The following is a 19,355-nucleotide window of genomic DNA, read 5'->3' as shown; positions in this document are numbered from 1 at the left end:
TGCGACTTTTTTCCTTCTCTAGAATGCCTAAAAAAAAAAAAGCTATAGTTACCAAGAAACCAAGGCCTCGTCCCCTAATTCGACTTTGTGTTGACAATTCTTTATCGTCAGTTCCCTCCGAGTTCCTAGTCTTTTGTATTTGTGTCAAAAAGGGGGAGAGTGTCTTAGTGTCTAGGTTAGTGTCTTGGTGTCTAGGTGTGTAGGGGGAGTATGAGCATAGGGGGAGTTTATGAGAGTCTTAAGTACTTTTGAACTTTGCTTGAAGTAACTGTGAACTTTGTCTGCTTAAATACTTTTGAATTTATGCTCCATTGATAACTTGTGTTTGAATTGTTTATTCATTTCCAGTTATTTTCACTTGATCTTGGATTGGTATATGTTTATTTGCAAAGCTTGATGTGCAAAATATTCTAGACTTGTTGATTGCTCAATTTGAAGTCCTTGTAATATCTTGTAACCTAAGTGTTTTGTCACAAATTGCCAAAGGGGGAGATTGTTAGGTTTTTATTTGTTGGCAATTGTGTACAAAATATTCTAAGTGTATTTTTTCATGTATATGAGCTTTACACAAGTCTAGAATATCTCTGGTGTGAAGAATTGCAAGATCATTGGAGAAAAGCCGTCGTGTTCACACCGCATTCACAAACGCATTCGAACGCGAAATCTGCGTTCATACAGACAGAGAGTCGCGTTCACAAACGCGTTCGAACGCCGGGCACTGCGTTCATGCAGACAGAGAGCCGTTCGAACGCGGGCACTGCGTTCACACAGATAGAGAGCCGCGTTCACAAACGCGTTCGAATGCGGGCACTGCGTTCACACAGACCGAAAGCAGCGTTCACAAACGCGTTCGAACGCAACCTGAAGAATTCAAGCTGTCGCGTTCGAACGCACTTGGGCCCGTTCGGACGGAGGTGGACTTAGCGTTGATAGATAGAGACGCCACACGTAGTAGGTTGCGTGCTCATCTTAAACTTGCTCAAAACCGCATGAAGCAAGTTTATGATCGTAGCCATAGGGAGTAGAAGTTCAACATCAGCAGTTGGGTGTTTGTGAGGGTGCAATTGTATCGACAGGTGACCTTGTGTCCGATGCGTAACCAAAAGTTAGTACATCGCTACTTTGGTCCGTTTCGAGTGTTGGAGCGTATTGGTCCGGTTGCATATTGTTTGGAGCTGCCGGAGGGGTTGAGAGTGCATTCCGTTTTCCATGTTTCATTGTTAAGGGAGCGCATTGGAGATCATGAAATTGTTGGATCAGATCCACCGGAGCCATTGGAGGAGATAGAGATCGTAGAGCCAGTTCGTGTACTTGCTAGACGTCGACGACGACATGGTACCAGATTGGAGATGGAGATTTTAGTTGAGTGGCTTGGCAAGCCATCTGATGAGGCGACATGGGAGTTGGAGACTGATATTTTGGAGCATTTTTCTGACTTTTCACCTTGAGGGGCAAGGTGGGGGAAGCGTGGTGGGCTGATACACTTAATTATGATCTTTTCTTATTGCATTAGTTATTTATTCTCATTAAAATAAAATTCCTGTAGGTCGCGTTCGAACGCAGGAGGGGTCGCGTTTGAACACCCTTGTGAACGCTTACATTAGGTTCACAGATACAGAGAACGCATATTATGCGTTCGAACATGGTCGGGAGAGTTCGAACGCCTGTATCGTGTTCGCACATAAAGAGATGGAGCTTTTGAGTGCGTTTGAACGCGATCGGGCACGTTCGAACGCGATCGACGGGATTCTTCTAGAATTAGGGTTTCATATTGTTTTAGGACTTGTTGGCTAGCCTCTATAAATATGTGGATGGCAGCCAACTTCATTATGTTATTGGATTATCGATTTTTTGCATCCTATCTTCTCTCTAGACTCTCTCCCTTCTCCCTCTTTACCATCCTTCCATCTCTACCAATGGCAAGGTATTTCCTAACTTTTAATCTCCCTTGTCTGTCGAGTCATCCCTTTTCTTTGGTATCTCGACCACTTCGTTCCTTTCGTCTACTTCCCTTAATCACATCCACAATCCACCCTCATCTCCATACCTATCCATAACCCTAACATCCACTCCACCCATCACCAACACTATCACCCATGTTTTTTCATATTTTTGTCCTAATTTCAGTTCGAATCTGTGAAGGGAGTAAATATGAAAGTTGTAGATTAGGAAGTTGTGGATCTAACTCAATTAGTTTCATAATTTTCTAACTATCGGAGAATATTTGATAAATATTTTTCCATGATTGCATGGACTGATTCCTTTAATACATCCAGACCTTAAAGGAATCGTTGCGTAGCCTATCTTTGGTATGAGAACCCATCAATTTGGTATCAAAGCCTATTAGTTGGTACAAGAACCCATCAATTTGATATTAGAGCCTATTAGTTGGTACAAGAACCCATCAATCCGTCCGTGGGCTTTAAAGCCTAGAACTTTAAAAGAGAACTTGAAAGATGCAGTACCAATGGAAGATAAGCATCGAGCCATGAAGATACACCTCAAACAGAACTGGACGAGCCAAGAAAGTCACAATCCGGTTCGGCTTACCGTAGCGGCAGGAAATGCAGCCGACGTACCAAGAGCTGTTGTTGCAATGGTGCCTCCTCGAGCACCCTTGAGGCCCTCCCAAGATGTGAAGTACGCACCTAGAGGTCTAGGTCGTGCACTCACACCAATTCAAGTGGAGGAGCGAAAAGCCAAAGGCCTATATTTTCGCTGTGATGAGAAGTTTATACCGGGACATCGTTGTGCTAATTCGATGGGATCGGTGATGCTAATAGATGGATTGGAGGAAGCGAAGGATGATGTTGCAGTTGAAGATGAAGGAATGGTTGAACAACAAGAAGGAGTAACGGAGGAGCAGCCAGTGGAAGATATTATGGCCAAAATCTCCCTCCATGCCTATTCCGAGATAGCCGCACTAAAGACCTTGAGGGTGAACGATGTAGTTAAGAAAACCACAATGAGAATCTTGATCAATACCACATCCACCCACAACTTCATTGACAAGAGGCTTCCTAGGAAGATTGGGCTTGAGTTGGAACCCACGGACGGGTTCGATGTGATGATTGGAGATGGCACCACATTGCGGGTAGATTTTATTTGTGGAGGTGTGGAGTTGAAGGTGCAAGGCCAAACTTTCGCACTGAATCTCTATTCGTTGGCCTTGTGGGGTGTCGACATTGTCTTGGGGACTCAATGGCTTCAAACCCTAGGGCCCGTAACATTTGACTTCACAAACCTCACACTCACATTTTGGAAAATGACAAGAGAGTGCTGTTGGATGGAAATCATCTGCGACAAGAACCAGTGTAGCAACTGCCGTTTGAACTCCCATGTGTAGGGGATGCAAGTGAGCTCACTCCTTTCTTAGCACCCACTTTTCCCTTTTTCTCAGATCTGTGGAGAGCCAGCACGGAGGATAGTGATCTGGTACAACTCATAGAGGAACTCGAGCTCACATCGGCTTGTATATCTCCCCGTAGCTCAGAGATGAAGGTGTTGTGAAGTTGTTGATCAGTCCATGGAGGTTGGCAACGACTATTTATCCTCTCAAATTTTTTTTTGGTATGTTCCAATCGTAGTCCTTTGCATAGTCTTTGAGAGGACAGCATTGAAGACTTCATATCCCGACGCTCTAAATCGCTGCGTGATATCGATGCAGAAATCGGCCCAACTTTCAATTGTTTTCATGGGCATCGGCTGCCCAAAACCAATAAAGTGCCGCATCTTCAAGGTGGAACCTCGCAAGCATCACCTTATATTCTTCCGATGTACCTTGGTATGCGAAGAATTGTTCTGCCCTATACAATTAATCGATCGGGTCAAAACCTTTAAACTTGGGAAATTTGAGACGCACGGTTTGCCCACCGATACCGTAGTCTCGGTCTGGATTATATCCAAGTCCTTGTCTAACCTGAGGAGGATGCACCTTGGATGGTTGATGATCCCTCTTTCAGTTTTGGTTAACTTGACACGGTTTCGGTTCGTATTGCCCTGCCCAAGAATCTAGATCTCCAAGATGATCTCCATTCTGCAACTTGGCCTAGTGGAACCATCCTTGCTTATCTCTACCCATAGGGTTGTGGCAGCAGAGGTTCTTGCTGGTGTAGATTCTGAATCGGTGGCGGCGGGTTCATGGTGGTAGACTCGCGTTGGGGGGTCGTTGGTGAGTTTTCGATTGCCATAGCCTCTCTTGTCGCCCGTAATTCCCGCATCATCTCCATCATGATCTAATTATTTATGGCCATTTGTTTGAAAAGAGACCCAATCATGGCTTGAACGCTAGGCTCTTCCGTATTCAGGTTCGGTTAGGTGGTTCCGCGGGTGAAAATTCCCGCAGTCATCTCTCTCTCCTCTATTGGAGAGATCTCTTCCTCCTCGTTTCGCCGTGCAGCCATGGCTCTAGTTGTCGTCATCGAAAGCGCGTGTTTGAGAAATGATGGCTCTAATACCACTCTTGATACGATCTCCCTTTAGGCTAAGGTTTGATTTATCCCATTTTTAGATCTGAGTAGGATCTGATATGGAACTTTGAAAAAATATTATGGAAGTTGTAACCGTTGGATCAACATGAAATTTTGATATGTTGTAGCCCTAGAAAAGATATTTCCAATGAATCTAATTTTAGAAATATTGGACAGCAAGATCTCGAGATATTATCAGATAAGTATACAAATGTCAAGGAGTCCATCTATGGATCCGTAGAAGCACAAGATCCTCGGTGGATTATGGTGATGGTAGGCCGGTGGTAATGGGGTGGCACCGGTGAGTAAGTGGTGGTGGAAGGATTATGAATGATAGAAGATTTACGGCAAGGGTAGATAGATTTGAAGAAGGGGAGGAGTGGGCCGCCCCTAAGGGTCTAGGGTGAGTGGATCGAGAGGGGCTAGAAGCGGCGAAGCTGGGGAATGAGAGAATGAGAGAGAAGAAGAAGAAGAAGATCAGGGCAAAACTCAATTCATTCAATAATGATTCCTTGGTTGCCATCCACAGTTTTAGAGGCTAACCAAACAATTCAAAAATGACAATTATTAACCCTAGAAAGAGTGGATTTTCACCGACCACGTTCAAACGCACAAAAAATGTTCTGTGTTGATGCGAACCTGATGCAAGCATTTGAACGTGGGCGTTCAAACACGCCCGATCGCGTTCAAATGCACTTTTCACATTCTCTATTTCTGTGATTCTAATGCAGGCGTTCGCAAGCGTTTTCGAACGCACCTACCCGCATTCGAATGCGATCTATAGAAAACTTATTTTTCTCTAAAATAGACTCTAAAACAATTAAGAAAAGACACACATAAAATGTATTCATGCTCGAGACGACATCGGTGAAGTCTGAATCGTATCACTCCACATTAATGGAGGTCCGAGGTCCACCGGGCTCTGATACCACTTTGATATGATCTTCCCTAAATTGGGTTTGATCTATCTCGTTATCAAATCTGTGCAGGACCTTGCACAGAACTTTTAAACTAGATTCCTGAAGATATAAAGTTGGATCAATATGAAATTTTGATAGGTCGTAGCCCTAGAAAAGAGCTTTCCAACGAATCTAATTTCAGGTGATTTGGACGACAAGATCAAGAGATATCTTCAAATAAGTGGGTGAACATTGGGTAGTCCGATATGCTAGATTCAGATCAAAACATGATTTTGGATCCGTGGATAAGGGCATGCGATCCTATGTGGAATATAGAGGTGGTAAACTGGCAGTAAAAGGGCGGCACCGGTAAGGAAGGTGGTGGGGGAAGAATTTGGATGGTGGAAAGGGTTAGGATGAAGGTAGAGAGAGATTTGAAGAATAGGGAGGAGTGGGCCGCCCCTAAGGGACTAGGATGAGTGGCTGGTTGAGGGAGGCTAGAGGTGGTGACACCGTAGTGGTGGTTGCTGCTGTGGAAGGTAGGAACGAGAGGGAAGGAGAGGAAGAAGATTAGGGCAAGAAACTTAATTTATTGATCATCCCCTTTTTGGTTGCTATCCACACCTTAAGAGGCTAACCAAATAAGAAAAAAATGATAATTATTAACTCTAGAAACAGTGAATTCCCTTTGATCATGCGGTTCTCCCTCGGATAGCATTGTTGGGTTCGCGAAAGATCCTTGGTTTAGGTTTGAACCTTTGTGCATGTTGATCTCTTTCTCTAAATCCTCGAGCACATCCATCACCTTCTTCTAAGGGATCAACCTCATCCTTAAAATGCCAATCCTCCTCATCGACGAAGCACACTAGTGCCGCTCGTCTCTCGGGTTCCACCACCTCCGATCTTGGGTTTTGTAACTGAGGTAGGGGATGATGTGTAGGCATAGGTAAAAGAGGATCATTGACACTAATATGTCGCACCTGAACCTGTGGGCTATTGATTCGGTGTGGTCCCACTGTTGGTCCTTCTTGAAGCACCAATCTTCGTCAAGGACATGACGAAAGCGATCGGTTCATGACATATTTCTTCAAAGCATTATGATCATTCTGCATTGCGCCAACTCTATGCAGCAATGTTTGGAACATGCCTTAAGTTCATCTGCCAAGCCCATATTTACACCTATGGACGTTGGTTGACTCGGTCCTGTCGTGGTCGCTCCAAAGGAATCGGCCTCACGGTTAGGGTTATCGTGGGTTGAGTCTTCCGTTGTCGATGTGCTCTCCATTGGTCTCCTTGTCAACACCATCTTCCTTGCTTTAACTATTAATGGAGGTCTGAGGTTCGCCTAGCTCTGATACCAATGATAGGGTCTACAGTACTAAATTGATAGGCTCTGATACCAATGATAGGCTACGGAATGATTCCTTCAAGATCTAGATTTATTGTAGGAATCAGTCTGCGCAATCGAGGAAAAATATTCACCAAGTGGAATCGAACCGTAACTTCGTGATCTATGATTTTTGTATTTTGCTCCCTTCACAGATTCAAATAGTAACTGGGACGAAATTATGATTTATTGCGGATGATAGTAGTGGTTACGGGTGGAGTGGATGTTAGGGTTATGGTTATTAATGGAGATGAGGGTGGATTGCCGATGTGGTTTAAGAGTTAAAGACGAAGGGCAAGAAGTGGTCGAGATCCCAAAGAAGAGGGAGGACTCGATAGACGAGAGAGATTAGATGTTAGGAGAGATATTGCCAACGGTAGAGGTGGTAGGTTGGTGAAGAGGGAGGAGGCAGATTAGGGTAGAGAAGATAGAAAAGATAGAGGCAAAAAACCAATCATCCAATAGCATAATGATTTTGATTGCCATCCACACCTTTATAGAGGCTAGCCAACAAGCCCTAATAATAATAATTAACCCTAATTCTAATGGACTCCAGCCAATCGCGTTCGAACGCGCCCGATCATTTTTGAATGCACAAAAAGCATTCTCTATCGATGAGAACGCGATGCGACCGCATTCGAACACGCGTTTTGCGATCTCTATTTTTGCTAACCTGATGCAGGCGTTCACGAGGGCGTTTGAACGCGATTGGCTGAAGTCCATTAGAATTAGGAGTATACACAAAGAATGCATTTTGTGCTTTCGAACGCGACTAACCGTGTCCGAACGCGATCGGTGGGAGTCCACTAGAATTAAGGTTAATAATTATTATTTTGGCTTGTTGGCTAGCCTCTATAAAAGTGTGGATGACAGCTAAAATCATTATGCTATTGGAATATTGGTTTCTTGTCTCTCTATCTTCTCTCTAGTCTGTCTACCCTAATCTCTCTCCTCCCTTTTCACCAACCTACTACCTCTACTGTTGGCAAGGTCTCTCCTAACTTATAATCTCTCTCGTTTATCGAGTCCTCCCTTTTTCTTGGGATCTTAACCACCTCTTCCCCTTCATCTTTATCACTTGAACAACATCAACCATCCACCCTCATCTCCATAATCATAATAATTTAAAGAAATATGTTATGAACCGATCGGCTTCGTTATCTCCTCGATAAAGATTGGTGCCTCAAGAAGGATTAGTGGTGGGACCACACCGAACCGATACCCCATAGGTCTAGGTGCGACATGTTAATATTAATAATCATCTTTTATCTATTCCTACACGTCCTCCCCCACCTCCGATACACTACCCAAGACCAGTGGTGGTGGAACCCGAGATGCATGCCGCACCGGTGCGCCTCATTGAAGAAGAGGATTGGCACTTTGAGGATGATATTGATCCCTTCAAAGATGGTGATTGACGAGCTCGAAGATTCAAAGAAGGAGATCAACAAGCACATAGGTTCAGATCTGAACCAAGGATCTTTCGCGAATCTGGCAATGCTATTCAAGAGAGAATCGCACGCTTGGACTTCCCAAAATTCTAAGGCGGTAATCCGACGGATTATATTTTTCAACTAGAACAATACTTTGATTGTCAAGGGACAATGGAGGACGCAAATGTCTGGATGGAAAGCTTTCACCTCTAAGGAACGGCATTGCATTAGTATCGATCAGTTAATCCTAGTAGAGGATTTATCGATTGGGCTGACTTTTGTAAGAGGATTACATGTAGATTTGGGATAGCTGTATATAAAGATTTTGCTGCCACATTAAGCAAGATGGTTCAGAGGATGACCGTATTGGAGTACCAAACATAATTTGAAAGAGTTAGTGGTCGTTGCGAGCCACCTCGGCCCGAACCGACATTGATGAGCATATTTATTTCAGGGCTACGGGAGGAGATACAAGCGGACGTTCATGCTCTTTGTTCTACTACTCTTGAGGAGGCCTTTGAGAAGGCTGTGAGGATGGAACAAAAGTACAAGGCTCTCAAGATGATAGCGAAAATAAGTTGAGGCAACCGAGATGGGCGGTTTGTGCCTAGAACGTTAACTAAAAATTTTGCGGGTTCAAAGACAATGGCTGCTAGTAGTAGATCACGACCACCTTTGAGACCTTTTTCCAATGTTAGAGGAGGCACAAGACCCCCCGTTCAAACTCTCACACCTGCCCTAGTGGAAGAGTGAAGAGCGAAGGGCCTTTGCTTTCAATGCAATGAATGTTTCACCCCCGGTCATCAGTGTTCCAACCGATCAAAAGTGTGATGCTCATCAACGATCTCGAGGAGGACGATGAGGTTGTTGGTGATGGTGAGTGTTCAGAGGAGGTCCATAAGGAGGCCATGGAGGAGAGCGCGGAGGAAGATATCCAATCTAAAATATCGATGCATGCATATTCGGGTACTTCTGCTCCGTGGACATTGCGGGTAGACGGACTTATTAGAAAGCATTGTTTGCATATACTCATTGATTTCGAGAGTATACATAATTTTCTATATAAGAGGTTAGTGAGGAAGTTGGGCTTGGATGCTGAACCGACAGTGGGGTTTGACGTTGCTATAGGAGACGGCACGAAGCTTCGGGCAGAGAGCTTTTATTACCGAGTCGGTATACGGATGCAAGGACATGATATCATTATGGACTTATATCCGTTCGCGCTACAAGGAGCAGACATTGTCCTTAGCACTCAATGGTTGCAGAGCTTGAGACCCATCACTTTTGATTTTCGAAGCATGTGAATGAAATTTAAGCAAGGAAATAAAGATGTGCGGCTTGATGGCGTTTGGTCTCCACCGATTCATACGATGCACCCAATGGTGGAGTTTACCTTGTGCGAGTGATTTGGCCTATCTTTTTCAGTTAGGACCAGTAGGAGACGAGCCTCAAATGAGTCAAGATACTACCATTGAGTTATCTAATTTATTAGATAAATTTGTTGGACTGTTTGAGGAACCAAAGAAGTTACCACTAAGGCGAACGACGGACCATCGCATAGAGATTGTACTCGGGGCTGCACCGACGAATGTGAGGCTATATCGGTATCCACATATGCAAAAATAAGTTATCTATAAGATGGTAGCCGAAATGTTAGAGCAAGCCCTCTGATACATTTAGTTAAGATCTTTTCTTACTGCATTAGTTGTTTATTTTTATTAAAATAAAATGCATGTAGGTCGCATTCAAATGCAGAAGGGGTTGCGTTCGAACGCCTTTGCAAATGCTTGCATCAGGTTCGCAAATACAGAGGACGCGGAAAACACATTCTAACGCAATCGGGCGCATTCGAACGCCTGCATTGCGTTCACACATACAGATAACGTCTTTTGTGCGTTCGAACGCCATCGGCGGGATTGCACTAGAATTAGGATTAGTTATTGTATTAGGGCTTGTTGGCTAGCCTCTATAAAGGTGTGGATGGTAGCCAAATTCAGAATGATATCGGATTATTGATTTCTTGCCTCATATCTTCTCAATTGCTTTCTCCCTCTTCTTTCTCCACCAACCTTCCACTTCTACTATTGGCAAGGTCTCTCCTAACTTCTAATTTTCCTCGTTTGTTGAGTCCTCCCCCTTCTTTGGTATCTCGACCACTTATTCTCCTTCGTCTTTATCCCTTAACCACATCCACTATCCACCTTCATCTCCATCACCCTCCATAACCTTAACATCCACTCTACCCGTCACCACCACTATCATGCGCGTTCTTTCATGTTTTTGTCCTAGTTTTAGTTCAAATATGCGAAGGGCAAAAATACAAAAATTTTAGATTAGGGAGTTATGAATCTATCCTGCTTAGTTTCGTAATTTTCTAATATCGGAGAATATTTGGTAAATATTTTTCCATCGTTGCACGGACTGATTCCTATAATAAATCCAGATCTTGAAGAAATCGTTCTGTAGCCTATCGATGGTATCAAAGCCTATCTTTTGGTAGCGTAGAACCCATCAGCCTCATACAACCAAGTCATAGTTCCTACTCATCGCCCATGCTATTGGTGTAAAAGAAGGACGGGACATGACGTTTCTATGTCGATTACCGAGCACTAAATGCTCTCACTGGGATATCGGTCATAGAGGAGTTGCTGGACAAGCTTGCAGGGGCGATCATATTCAGCAAGCTTGACTTGAGTGCCAAGTATCATCAAATTAGAGTTCACCCGGCGGATGTGCACAAGACTGCATTTCGGACTCTAGACGGGCACTACGAGTTTCGAGTGATGCCCTTTGGTCTCACCTATGCTCTAGCTACTTTTCAAAGCCTTATGAATGATATTTTTTGGCCTCTACTGTGAAGGTATGTCTTGATATTCTTTGATTACATTTTGGTGTATAGTAGGACTAAAAGGGACCATTGGCGGCAGTTAGAGGATGTGTAGAATTTCTTGAAGCAAAACCAGCTGAAGATTAAGAAGTCTAAGTTTCTATGGGGAGTACCACAAGTGGAGTATTTAAGTCATATCATTTCAGCGAAAGGTGTAGCGGCGGATCCTCAAAAGGTAGGATGCATGACCGCTTGGCTAATCCCTACTATCACTACAGGATTGTGAGGATTCTTAAGGCTGATCGGATATGGCAAGATCACTGCTCCTCTCACTTCTTTTCTAAGGAGAGACTCTTTTAGATGGACGGATGAAGCCATTTCGGACTAGCATTAAAGATTTATATGACTTGAACTAGGATTTATCTTATAGACTTATATGACTTAATTGGACTTATCTTAGAGACTTACATGACTTAATTGGACTGACCTTAGAGGCTTATATGACTTAATTGGACTTACCTTTTGAGGTTTATATGAATTAACTAGACTTTCCGTAAGGGCTTACATAAGAGATAAATATAAATTAATTAAAAGATAAATATACTCAATCCATCAAGCCTAATATCCTCATGATGTGATTTGATATCATCCGGTTCACATCATTTATGCTAGTACTATTGTTGTTGAAAGGAACCAGACCTGCCTTGTGTGAAGCTATGTTAGCCATCTATTTACCTATGTACAGTAGGGTTGATTATTGGATCTAGGAATATCCCCCTAGAAGCATAGCTAGTGCTAAATCTATTTACTTCTTCTGTGATCCTCCTATGGATATTCCTATCCCCTAGGAGGACCAGAAGTCTATCTAGGCTTTGTATATCCTGCCTTTTCTTCTAGAAGGTCTATTGGAGAAAATCCTTATAGGGGATCTGTTTCATTACCTCCATCTCAATCCCAACTCTATTTTTTCAAATCGTGTCCTTATCATCAAAACCTTTTTCTATGACTACAGTTTGCCACTTCCACGTAGTCTTTTGTTGAGAACAAATTTAACATTGTGTTTTTGGATTTGCACTCTTGGGATAGTGACAATTGAAATTTTTATAATGGAGGGCTCTTTGGTGATACTTCGGGGTGTAAACAAGCTAAGCCTGAGCAAGCCGGCGCCAGCTCACGCTTGGCTTAAAATTAATTTTGAGCTGAAATTGTAGGCTCAAGCTTGGCTCAGCTCAATTCAAGCCAAGCTCGAGTCAAGCTCAATCGAGCACGAGTCGAGCTCGAGCTTGAATTGAGCCTATTATCAAGCCTTATTCAAGTTGAGCCGGATTGAGCCCGAGCTAAGCCAAGCCTATCGAGTCGAAGCAGTGCCCTGAAGGCAACGTCGAGAACGAGGCCAGGATCATCAGATCTAGGCTAGGTTTCCCAATAGCGAAGGAGGACAAGATGGTGTTTAATACGATCTTCCCTTGGATTAAGGTTTGATCTATCCCGTTTTTAGATCTGGACAAGATTTTGCACAGAAGTTTAGAAAAGGATTCTTGAAGATATAATCGTCGAATCAATATAAAATTTTGACAAATCGTAGCCCTAGAAAAGAGCTTTCTATATAATATCAGGAGAATCAGATGGCGAGATCCGGAGATATCTTTAGATAAGTGGGCAAATGTCTAGGAGTCCATTCTTTGGATCTGTAGATGGATGCACGGGATCCTAGATGGATTATGGAGGTGGTAGGCCGATGGTAATGGGGTGGCACCGGTGAGTAAGGTGGTGGTGGAAGGATTTTGGATCATGGTAGAGAGATTTGAAGAAGGGGGAGGAGTGGGCCGCCCCCAAGAGACTAGGGTGAGTGGCCAATCAATGGAGGCTAGAAGCTGCAAAGCCGAGGGATGAGGGAACAAGAGAGATGGAGAAGAAGAAGATTAAGGTAAAAACTCAATTCATTCAATATCCTCCTTTTGATTGTCAACCACACCTTAAGAGACTAACCAAACAATTAAAAAATGATAATTATTAACCCTAGAAACAGTGAATGACCACGTTTGAATGGGGTCGAACGCATTCGAACGCACCAAATGCATTCTTTGTATCTGTGAACACATGCAGGCGTTCACAAGCGCGTTTGAATGCACCCACCCGCGTATGAACGCGACCTTCGAACGCATAATTCTTGTTCTCTGTATTTGTGAATGCCTGCAAGCGTTCGCAAATGCGTTCGAACGTATAATTCTTGTTCTCTGTATTTGTGAACGCCTACAAGTGATCGCAAACGCGTTCGAACGCACCCACCCACATTCGAACACAACCAATAGAAATCTTATTTTTCTCTCTGAATAAAACACTAAAAAAATAAGAAAAGACACCAATAAGTTGTATCCATATGCTCAAGACAATATCGGTGAAGTCTGAATCATATTAATCCACCATGCTTCCGCTACCTTGTCCTCAAGGTGTGAAATTAGGGAAGCGATCCATTATGTCTGACTTGAGCTTCTCTGTGACTCGATCCTCTACACTAGCTCTCTATAGATCTGAAAATAAAAGGAAGGTTGTTGTTGAAAAGGAAGCGAGCTCCCTTGCGTCTGGTTGGCACGAAAGGGCATCGGCGGCTCGGTTCTTAATCCCCTTTTTGTAGACTAGCTCGTAGTCATACCCAAGAAGTTTCATGACCCAACATTGTTGTGCTGGGGTGTGCACACGTTGCTCCATGAAGTAGGGTAAGCTACGTTGGTTCGTGTGGATAGTAAACCGTTGGCCAATCAAATAGGGTTGTCATTTGGTGATGGCGTGCAGAATTGCTAGCATTTCATGCTCGTAAGTGGATAATTGTCGTGACTCGTTCGACAATGTCTTGCTCATATATGCCACGGGCTTGCCCTCCTACATCAAAACAGCTCGAATGCCTGCATCTGAGGCGTCGCATTCCACCATGAAGGGCTTGCTGAAATCCAGCAAAACCAAAACCGATGCAGTAGACATGGCTATCTTCAATGCTTCGAAAGCCACCGTCGCCTTGCTCGTCCATTGAAACCCTACTTTTCTAAGTAAGTAGGTCAGACAGGTAGCAATCTTGCCGTAATTGGTAACGAATCGCCGATAGTACCCCGTCAACCCAAGGAATCCCCTTAATTCCCGTGGATTAGTGGGAATCGGCTAGTCCACCATGTGTTTGATCTTGCTTGGATTGGCTTCCACTCCTCTTGTTGAGATTATGTGACCCAAGTGCTCCACTTGTGGCTCACTCCAAAGGTACTTGCTCATCTTGACTTTCAACTAGTTTAGTCGGAAGATTTTTCAACACCTCATGCACATGTCGCGAGTATTCGCTCCAATTCCTGTTGTACACCATAATATCGTTAAAGAAGATGAGCACATACTAATGCAAGAGCGGATGAAAAAGATCATTCATTAGCCCTTGGAAAGTCGTCGGTGGCATGACTCGGAACTCGTAGTGACCATCATGAGTTTGAAACACCATTTTGTGTACATCTTTCGGGTCGACGCGGATTTAATGGTACCCCACTCTTAAGTTAAGCTTGCTAAAGTAAGCTGACCCTGTAAGTTCGTCCAATAGCTCCTTGATCACCGGTATTGGGTACCGGTCTTTGACGGTGATCGCATTTAAGACTCGGTAGTCGACACAAAACCGTCAACTCCCGTCTTTCTTTCAAACCAGCAGCACCGACAATGAGTAAGCGCTCCTACTCAGATGAAGATTCCTTGCTCTAGCATCTCGACTACCAATTTGCTGATTTCCTCCTTCTGGACATATGGGTAACAATATGGTCGAACATTTGCTGGTTTAGCCCCTGGAATGATTTGAATTTGGTGGTCATGCTAATGGGTTGGCGGCAGTCCTCGGGGCTCCTCGAAGAGGTTACTGAATTCCTATAGCAGCTCCGCACCTCTGCAAATAAAATTAGCCCGTAATATGGTACCATCTCCGATCGTCACATCGAACTCGTTCGTAGGTTCCAACTCGAGCCCAATCTTCCTAAGAAGCCTCTTGTCAATGAAGTTGTGAGTGGACCCAGTGTCGATCAAGATTCTCATTGTGGTTTTTTTTACTACATCATTCACTTGTAAGGTCTTCGGTGCGGTTGTCACGGAATAGGCATGGAGGGAGATTTCGGTCATAATGTCTTCCACGAGCTGCTCCACCACTACTCCTTACTATTCAGCCACACATTCATCTTCAGCTGCAACCTCAACCTCAGCTTTCTCCAATCCATCTATTAGCATCACCAATCCCATCGGTTTTGCATAGTGATGTCCAAGTACGAACTTTTCATCACAATGAAAGCAAAGGCATTTGGCTCTTCGCTCATCCACTTGAGCAGGTGTGAGTGCTCGACCCGAACCTCTAGGTGCGTACTTCACATCATAGGAGGGCCTTAGGGGTGCCCAAGGAGGCGCCATTGCAACAACAACTCTTGGTATGCTGGCTGCATTTCCTACCACTATGGTAGGTCGAATCGAATTATGGCTATCGTGGCTTGTCTAGTTCTGTTTAATGTGCATCCTCATTGCTCGATACTTGTCTTCCAATAGTACAGCATCCTCAAAGGCCTCCTTTAAGGTTTTAGGCCGTAAAGCCCTCACGTCGACTTATATGTCTCCCTGTAGCCCCGAAATAAGTGCTGCAAAGTTGTTGATCAATCGAAGGAGGTTGGCAATGACTACTTATTCTCTCAAATTTTTCTTGGTATGCTCCAACCATGGTCTTTTGTATAGTCTTTGAGAGAACATCGAAGTCTTCATACCCCGATGCTCCAAATCACCGCATGATATCAGTGCAAAAATCATCGCATTTCAATCATATCATGCGCATTGGCTGCTCGAAACTAAGGGAGTGCAGCATCTTCAAGGTGGAAGCTTTCAAGCATCACCTTATACTCTTCCACCGTACCTTGGTACACAAAAAATTGTTCTGCTTTATACAACCAATCGACTAGGTCACCACCTTTGAACTTTGGAAAGTCGAGATGCACCATTCGCCCATGAATACCATTGTCTCTGTCTGGATCACATCCAAGCCCTTGTCTAACTTGAGGAGGATGCATTATGAATGGTTGATGATCCCTCCTTTGGTTATGTTAACCCGACGCAATTCCAGTTCGTCTTGCTCCGCCCAAGAGACTAGACCTCCAAGATGATCTCTATTTAGGTTTGCTCGATGGACGAGCTCACCCGCAACTTGGCCTGGCGGAATCATCCTTGCTGGCCTCTACCCATAGGGTTGTGGCAGTAGGGGTTCTTTGATACAATTCGGGCTTCACCGATGTCATCTTGAGCATTGATACATTTTAGGGATGTCTTTGTCTCTTGTTTTAGTGTTTAATTCTTAAAAAAATAAGTTTTCTGTATGTCGCGTTCAAACGCGAGTGGAGTGCGTTCGAACGTGCTTGTGAATACCTACATCAGGTTCGCATATCCAGAGAATGCAAAATGTGCGTTTGAACGTGCCTGCGAACGCTTGCATCGCGTTCGCACATCCAAAGAGTGCGAAATATGTGCATTCAAACGCGGTCGTCAAAAATCTACTATTTAGGGTTAATAATTGCTATTTTTGAATTATTTTGTTAGCCTCTAAAGGTGTGGATGGCAACCATGGAATTATTATTGACAAATTGAGTTTTTGCCTTGTCTCCTTTGTCTTCTTCTTTCCCGTTCTCTCGAACCTCGGCGACGCCGCTTCTAACCTCCCTCAACCGGCCAATCACCCTAGTCCCCTAGGGGTGGCCCACTCCTCCCCCTTCTTCCAATCTATCTAACACTTGCCCTAACCCTTCCATCACCCATAACCCTTCCACCACCACTTATTCATTGATGCCACCCTATTAATGCCAGTCCACCACCAACTACCATTATTTAAGATCTCGTGCTTTCATGCACGGATCCTAAGATAGACTTTCCGATGTTCGTCCACTAATTGGACGATATCTCGAGATCCCAAAACTCGATTCACCTGAAACTTGATTTGTTAGAAATCTTTTTTCCGGGGCTACAACATATCAAAATCTCATATCGATCCGACGGCAACATCTTTCGGGATCTATTTTCAAAGTTCCATGTCAAATCCTGTCCAGATCTAAAAATCAGAATAGATCAAGCCTTAGCCAAAAGGGGAGATCGTATCATTCTTGTTGGTGAAGGTTCCGAACTAGTGGCGGCAGGTTCATGGTGGTAGACTCGTGTTGGGGAGTCGTCGGTGCATTTCCGATCGCCATAGCTTCTCTTGTCACCTGTATTTCTCGCATCATCTCCATCATCATCTGATTATTGATAGTTATCTTTTCGAAAAGAGATCCAATCATGGCTTGAACGCTAGGCTCTTTCGTATTCAGATTCAGTTGGGCAGTTTCGTGGGTGGAAGTTCCCGCAGCCATTTTCCCCTCCTCCATTGGGGAAATCTTGTCCTCCTTGTTTCGCCGTGCAGCCATGGCTCTGGTTATCATCATAGGAAGCACATGTCCAAGAAATGATGACTTTGATATCACTCTTGATACGATCTCCCCTTGGATTAAGGTTTGATCTATCCTGTTTTCAAATCTGGACAAGATCTTGCATGGAACTTTAGAAGAGGATTCCTAAAGATATAGTCATCGGATCAATGTGAAATTTGATTGGTCGTAGCCCTGGAAAAGAGCTTTCCAATAAATCTAATTTCAAGAGAATTGGACGACAAGATCTAGAGATATCTTTAGATAAGTTGGCAAACATCACAGAGTCCATTCTTTGGATCTGTGGATGGAGGCACAAGATCCTAGGTGGATTATGGATGTGGTAGGCTGGCATTAATGGGATGGCACCAGTGAGTAAGGTGGTGGTGGAAGGATTTTGGATGATGAAAAGGGTTAGGGCAAAGTTAGAGAGATTTGAAGAAGGGGGAGGAGTGGGTCGCCCCTAAGGGACTATGGTGAGGCCAGTCGAAGGAGGCTAGAAGCGACGGAGCTGAGGATGAGGGAACGAGAGAGAAGGAGAAGAAGAAGATTAAGGCAAAAACTCAATTCATTCAATATCCTCCTTTTGGTTGCCATCCACACTTTAAGAGGCTAACCAAACAATTCAAAAATGATAATTATTAACATAAACAGAAAATTTCCACAAATCGCGTTCAAACGGGGTTGAACGTGTTCGAATGCACCAAATACGTTTTCTATATTTGTGAACGCTTACAGGCATTCACAAGCGAGTTCCAATGCACCCACCTACGTTTGAACGCACAATCTCCATTCTTTGTATTTGTGAACGCCTACAAGCATTCGTAAGTGCGTTCGAACTCACCCACCCGAGTTCAAACGCAACCTATAGAAATCTTATTTTTTTTCTCTGAATAAAACACTAAACAATAAGAAAAGATACCAATAATGTATATCCATGCTCGAGACGACATCGGTGAAGCCTGAATTGTATCAGTGTTGGAGTGGAGGCGGCGGTGGCAGAGCTAGAGAGACAAAGTGGAGGAGATCGTGGTGCTCCCATCAGAGGTCGTGAAGCTTCTCCCAAAGAACCATCTACTCTCCGAGAATGAGTGGAGGGCAATTGGTGTGTAGCAGAGCTGTGGTTGGGTTCATTACGCGATCCACCACCTAGAGCCGCACATCATGCTCTTTCGGCGGCCACTCACCTACTAGCAGCAGCGGGAGAATCAGGCGGCCGCCGCCGCAGCCCAGATGCTTTCGAAGTGAAAAGTGGACCTTTGCCCTTTGATCTCTAAAAGGGTTGGCGTTTTGCCTCTCGTATTAAAGTCTATCCTATTTTCTTTTTTGGTTCATTAGCGTTTTGACCAATGTATGGTAATAAAAGGCAGAATTGAAAGATATCGGGAAAAAAAAGTGGTGTTTGGAAAATAGGAAATTGGGAATTGCTGATTGATGGGAAATTAGTAATGAGGCTAGGCAAGTAAGGGCTAGGTATGGAGGTGTAGTATTTAAGAGGGGTTGTTCTCTTAGACTGTTGACTAGAGAGAAAACTAATATATTAAGATATTATATATATAGATAATTTTGAGCTTCTTGAGCTGAGCCTGAGTGAGCTAGCTCTAGCTTAGCTCGGTTCGATATTATTTGAGTTGAATTTGATGGCTCGGGCTCAGCTCAGCTCAGACCAAGCCGAGCCAGACTCGAGCTTCAGCCAAACCGAGCTCGAGCCAAGCCCGAGCTGCTCGTCAAGCTTGATAGCCCTAGTGATACTAAGGATCTCTTTCAAGTTGTCTTCTGTTATTCACTCACTTCACTGGTCCTTGAGAAGCATAAAAGTGATATAATGGAAATGAATCGGCTGCTAAGATATGGGATCAGGCTCTTTGACAAACTGCTGAATATTACGACCAAAAGC

This window comes from Typha angustifolia, chromosome 13 (genome assembly GCF_048772165.1).
Source record: "Typha angustifolia cultivar Huaian chromosome 13, ASM4877216v1, whole genome shotgun sequence".
Classification (NCBI taxonomy): Eukaryota; Viridiplantae; Streptophyta; class Magnoliopsida; order Poales; family Typhaceae; genus Typha; species Typha angustifolia.
The sequence above is the reverse complement of the archived record's forward strand: the minus strand, read 5'-3'. Positions refer to the sequence as shown.